Genomic DNA, 6,000 nt, shown 5'->3' with positions numbered 1-6,000 from the left:
GAGCTCAGCGTGCCCGCGTCGGCGGCGCCCGCGCACGGGACCGGCGGCTTGTCGTCAGCTGGCCCACGGCCAATCACAGCGCCGGAAAGGCCGGGGGCGGGGCCGCCGGCGCCCAGGGCGGCACGATGTGTGTCCGGAGTGGGTTGTCAGTTGTCAGAAGCGTAGCCAGCTTCACATTGAAACATGAGAGTTTGATTAGCTTTAGAATGTAAACTATGATGCAAAACACCAATTAACAACAACAACAAATCAATATTTATTGCTAAAACCAGATACACACGCAGGGCAGATGACCACTGACCCGTGCTATAACACCTGATAATGTTAATGTCTCCGTGGCAGACCCCTGCCTCAAGCGGCCCTGTGAATCACCACGACGGTCAGACGCCCAGAAATATAAAGGGCCACGTGAGAAGCAGTGCCAGACAGCGATCGAGCTACTCGAAAACAGCCGTGGCATCGATCTCTGTGGAGATGGCGGCCCCGAGACTGCGGCCGGTCAGAGCCTTGCAGTCTGGTATGCATCAAGGGGGGATGTTGGCTGCAGGCACGTGAGATGATTCCCGAAGGACTATCCGCTTCATGAAGTGGCTGGACATGTACGCGCTGCAAGATTCAAAGAAATCTTTGGCTTTTTAAGGTAGTGGTGACTATGTCGATGCCTTGGAAATCCAGTGTTCGGTGGTAGTTAACTTAGCAGTTACAAAACTATTTGTTTTTCCTTCAGGCCACACCGTTACGCTCCCCTAGACCACCAAAAGCGGTATCAGTTTAGTCGGCTTGTTAAATTGCTTGGAATGAAGGCTGACTTCATTTGATGACAATATGTTACTTGTTACAAAGTGAGGTAAAGCTGGAATGAGGCGCAAGCAAGCCAGACCATATATAACCACGATAAACCACATATTTGTCGCCACTTTGGGGAGCTGTCGCATATCGGATGAGACAAACGAACAGTTCAAAGAAACAATTCAAAGCATTTAACTACTCGAACCTAAAGCTACTCCGATGAGGATGGGATTCGAACCCACGCGTGCAGAGCACATTGGATTAGCAGTCCAACGCCTTAACCACTCGGCCACCTCATCACTGCTATTGCAAAATATGGCAATTTCACCACAGCACTGGCGCCGCGCTAACGCGAATGGCGCATCATTATAACACGCTCGGGTGGGTGGGGGGTCAAATTGCTCCCCCCTGTAGGTTTTCCATAAAGGTTTCCGAACGGCGCGGCGTAGCTGCGCCAAATTTGGCATACCTGGAGACAATTGAATAGCGGATCGTTTGGCATCACAAATTTAGATGTGGTACTGATGTGTGGTAATCATATACGCTGAAGTAGGTCAATCTAAGACTTTCAAAAGACTTGCTAGGCTTTAGGCCATGTTGATACGGCTCCCAGCAAGAAAAGTACTTACTTTCTCTCTCGGCCACCTCGTCCTCCGCTACCGCGCACCTGGCACTTCTTCACCGCTGTGCGACAAAAGAGGGGAATGCAGGTGACTTCATCGAGTTAGATCATAGCCTTTCAGGTCGTGTCCGATCTAACAAGGTCCCGTCCAAACACATCAGATGAGATCACGTGAGCCATAAAACGAGGTCAGCAGCTATCTCATCATTCAGGAAGGATAAGATAAGATAATGACGAGGCTACGACCTCCATGCTCGTCCGATTCATACTATTTCCTGTGTTGTGGTAGGCATGGAGTAGCATGCGTCTTGCGTCTTGCCAGCACGAAGTTTTAGTTCGATAGATAGCAAGCTGAAACACATTCTTCTGTTTGGTTTCATATCATTATTTGGCTTTTAGCTCATTATAGCTAAAGCTTTAGCTTATTATATAGGTTTTCTGGTCCGGGGGCAGCGGCGGTTTCTCGGCAACACTTCAGGACGTTCTACGGCCGACATGAGCGGCGCGCAACCAGATGCCGCGAAACGCGTGCAGCGAGCCTACCTTGTTACGTTTACGGGGCCGTCTATCGGTAAGGTATGCTCAGTACACATTAATATGAGCAGCGAAGCACTCAAAATGGAACAAAGAACAAGCATGTTTTAGTTGTGTGCAATCACAAGGCGTGGCAACGTAGGTGTCGTGTTCTAAATGTAAAAAAATGATTTTCTGGAACATTCTGCTTTATTGCTTCATTCTATTATACTAATTATTGGGAAGCTGCTGAGTGCAAGCAATTTAAAAGTCGCGTTCTAAGCCTGGTTTTCTGCTTGGTGTGCGTCGAATTAGTGTTGGCAGCCCGACATCATTACTGACTGTGCCCCGCGGATTCTGTGCAGTCTCTAGGAGCTGACGCAGTCTGAAGAGACCGTTTTACGCTGGTCAGTAGCAAATGGCTTGTGTGACCTAGAACTACCCCGGCGAGGATGGGATTCGAACCAAGGCGTGTAGAGCACATTCGATTCGCAGTCCAACGCTTTAGCCACCCGGCCAGCTCGTCCCCCAATGACCACGCGCCTGCCCCTTTTTCACTGGTGCACCACAAACGAAGTAAATCCACGTCACTGCATTAGGTGACATCCTAACAGATGATGTCGTGTAACCAGGTCCGGGCAGATCACATCAGATCAAATTACAGGAGCACATGAAGTGATGCCTGCATTCGAGGTAAATATTTTGTAATTCAGAAGCAAGTCCTAAGGCAATGACTTCTATGCTCGCACGGTTCATATCATTTGCTTCTGTTGTGGTATGCAACGAGTAGCATCCGTCCAAAGGCTTGCCGGCAATAACTTTGAGTTGGATGCATAACAAGCTGAAGCATGTCCAGATTCATCGCATATCAATTTATCTTGGTTCAGGCTGATCTTTGCGTTTCGTACTAATTCCGTTTTCTTGTCGAAAACGGATACATGGGAATCGCGTACGACAAAGCTAGTTGGCTCACGACTTTTGAACGATTCATTTGTCTTCACGACATATTGCTACGGCATCTCCAACTGTAGTGTTTTTCGCTCGGTATGTTGTTGGTGTAGGAAGCTATTTTTTCTGTTTTTTTAATTTGAATTTTTTCCGAATTTTTCATTTTCGTTCTGCTTGTTTTAAGGCAAGATGGGCTTGGATCAGTCTATCGGGAGGTCTAGCATTTCTTACAACGGCGGGTAGATAGCTTTTTCACAAATTCGGGAACTGCCGCCGTTCAGACAGGGCCAATAGACCGGTTTGATGATGGAAGATACCTCGGCGGTCTGTGTACCTAAAACCATATCGACGAGGATGGGATTCGAACCCACGCGTGCAGAGCACATTGGATTAGCAGTCCAACGCCTTAACCACTCGGCCACCTCGTCCTGACATTTAGCAAATTTGACAAATTTAATCCAGCTGTGGCGCTGTTGATACACAAATGGCACACAGCCATTGCCGTAAAGGAGGCAATCAACTTGGCCGCATCGGGAGATCACATCTTAGCAGGTCAGGTAAGATCTAACCAGATGAGAACAGGTCAAGTCAGACTAGACGGTCTGTGGTCATATTTGGGATGCGTACCTTCTCACTCGGAGACAGGATCAGACTGCCACGACGTTTGCGCTAGCACGTTTCCCATCATTCGGTTATGCTGTAACATATAATAAGCACTGTGTACTGATATGGCTGCCGAAAATCGTTTTCATTTTAGCGCACAGACTGTTTTAACGCATTGCACTGACTCGTTTCCGAGTACTGTCTGCATAGGATTCGCTGGACACTGTCATTGGCAGTGTCGGGGCTGCGAACACTATCTTGACTTATTAACATAAAAAACGGTAGTTAATAACATGGCTTTCGGATCGCCTGGGCCTAGCAAGTTACACAAAGAGCAAATTGCTTGCATTTCCTGATATTGCTTCTTAGAAGCGCCGTAGCGGTGTTCCCTACCAACAGACCATACTTTTGGCCGAGTGCCTACCAAAACAATACTGCGTTCATGATACACAGACTGCCGTTTTCGAGGAAACATATTTTGCCGAACCATTATAGCGCCTAGAGATGGTGCTATTAGTCTTCATTGATAATGCCTCTTCTTCATTCACATGATTCATGTATTCGTGCAAGCAAACTTTGCCGAACCATTGCAGCGCCTATATATCGAGCTATTGGCAGAGGCAGTGCGAGGAAGCCAGTCAGGACGTTACGTTAAAACTGCCCATGCATGAGAGTGGAAATGATTGTCGGCAGGCATCTCAACGTACAACACTATTTGTATGCCACAGCATAACCAATTGATATGAGCCGTGCTTGCGGGGATGTCGTGGCAGTCAGATCCCGTCTCCGAGTGAGGAGATAGACGTTCCGAGTTTGGTCAAAGATCATCTATTCTGACATGACTTGATCTGACCCGGATAGAGCTTACCTGACGTGATAGGATGTGATAATACAGCCAAGTTCATCGTCTTGTTTCTGACAATGATGGAGTGCCATTCGTGTAACCACAGCGCCACAGCTGGGGTAAAATTGCCAGATTTGTGGATTCTCGTGACGAGGTGGCCGAGTGGTTAAGGCGTTGGACTGCTAATCCAATGTGCTCTGCACGCGTGGGTTTGAATCCCATCCTCGTCGACATGGTTTTAGGTACGAAGACCGCCCAGCATCTGCCAGCATCGAACCGGTCTGTTGGTTCTGTCCGAACGGCAGCAATTACCGATTTTGTGAAAAACTATCCACGCGCCGTTGTTAGAAATGTTGGGCCTCCCGACAAATTGATTCAAGCTCATCTTGCCTTGAAACAAGCAGAATGAAAATGCAAGTTCAGAAACATATCACATTAAAAAAGTCAGAAAAATGGTTTCCTACACCAGCAACTAACCGAACGAAAAATGATACATTTGGAGATGCCGTAGCAATATGGCGCAAAGACAAATGAATCGTTCAAAAGTCGTGAACCAACTAGCTCTGTCGCACGCCATTCCCATGTACCCGTTTTCGACAAGAAAACATAATTAGTACAAAACGCAAAGATCAGCCTGAGTCAAGATAAATTGATATGCAACGAATCCGGACATGCTTCAGCTTGTTATGCATCCGGCTCAAAGTTAGTGCCGGCAAGCCCTTTGGACGGATACTGGTCACTGCATACCACAACAGAAGAAAAGATATGAACCTTGCGAGCATAGAAGTCATTGCCTTAGGACTTGCCTCTGAATTGCAAAATGACTACCTTGAATGCAGGCCTCGCTTCATGTGCTGCTGTAATTTGATGTAATGTGATCTGCCTGGACTAGGTTACACGACATGACCTGATAGGACATGACTTAATGCAGTGACGTGCATATACTTCGTGTGTGGTGCAACGGTAAAGAGGGCCAGGTGCGTGGTAACGGGGGGGGGGGGGGGGAGGGAGGGGAGCTTGCCGAGTGGCTAAGGCGTTGGACTGGGAGTCCAATGTGCTCTACGCGCATGGACTCGAATCCTGTACTCGTCGGGGTGGTTTTAGGCCACACAAGCCATTTGGTACCAACCAGCGTAAAACGGTCCCTTCGGACTGAGTCATCTCCTGGAAACTGCACACAATCCGCGGGGCACCGTCATTAGTGATGTCGGGCTGCCAACACTAATTCAACGCACGCCGAGCAGACAACTAGGCTTATGAACGTGACTTTTAAATCAATTGCACTCAGCAGCTTGCCAAGAATTAAACAATAAAATGAAGGAATAAAGGAGAATATTCCAGAAAATCACATGTTTTACATTTACAAAGACATCTACGTGACCATGCCTTGTGGTTGCACACAACTAAAACAGGCATGTTTTTTTGCGCCATTTTGGGTGCTTCGCTGCTCACATTGATGTGAACTGAGCATACCTTACCGATAGAAGGCTCCGTTAATGTAACAAGGTAGGCTCCCTGCACGCGTTTCGCGGCAGCTGTGGTTGCGCGCCGCTCATGTCGGCCGTAGAACGTCCTGAAGTGTTCGTGAGAAACCGCCGGTACCCCCGAACCAGAGAAGCTATGTAATAAGCTACAGCCTTAGCATAATAAGCTAAAAGCCAAATAATGATATGAAACAAAA

General features: G+C 47.8%; 3 non-coding genes across 3 annotated transcripts; 1 reads left to right on the top strand and 2 right to left on the bottom strand.

Moving 5' to 3' along the window:
• Positions 1-1,006: 1,006 nt before the first annotated feature.
• On the bottom strand, positions 1,007-1,088 carry TRNAS-GCU (transfer RNA serine (anticodon GCU)). Its single transcript has one exon. It is a non-coding gene; the product is annotated as a tRNA-Ser (tRNA).
• Positions 1,089-3,218: 2,130 nt separating this feature from the next.
• TRNAS-GCU (transfer RNA serine (anticodon GCU)) lies at positions 3,219-3,300 on the bottom strand. The gene has a single exon. It is a non-coding gene; the product is annotated as a tRNA-Ser (tRNA).
• A 1,167-nt stretch (positions 3,301-4,467) lies between these two features.
• Positions 4,468-4,549, top strand: TRNAS-GCU (transfer RNA serine (anticodon GCU)). The gene has a single exon. It is a non-coding gene; the product is annotated as a tRNA-Ser (tRNA).
• The last annotated feature ends 1,451 nt before the right edge of the window (positions 4,550-6,000 follow it).

Source organism: Pollicipes pollicipes, unplaced genomic scaffold (genome assembly GCF_011947565.3).
Source record: "Pollicipes pollicipes isolate AB1234 unplaced genomic scaffold, Ppol_2.1 Scaffold_2555;HRSCAF=2994_pilon_pilon_pilon, whole genome shotgun sequence".
Lineage (NCBI taxonomy): Eukaryota > Metazoa > Arthropoda > Thecostraca > Pollicipedomorpha > Pollicipedidae > Pollicipes > Pollicipes pollicipes.
The sequence above is the reverse complement of the archived record's forward strand: the minus strand, read 5'-3'. Positions and strand labels throughout refer to the sequence as shown.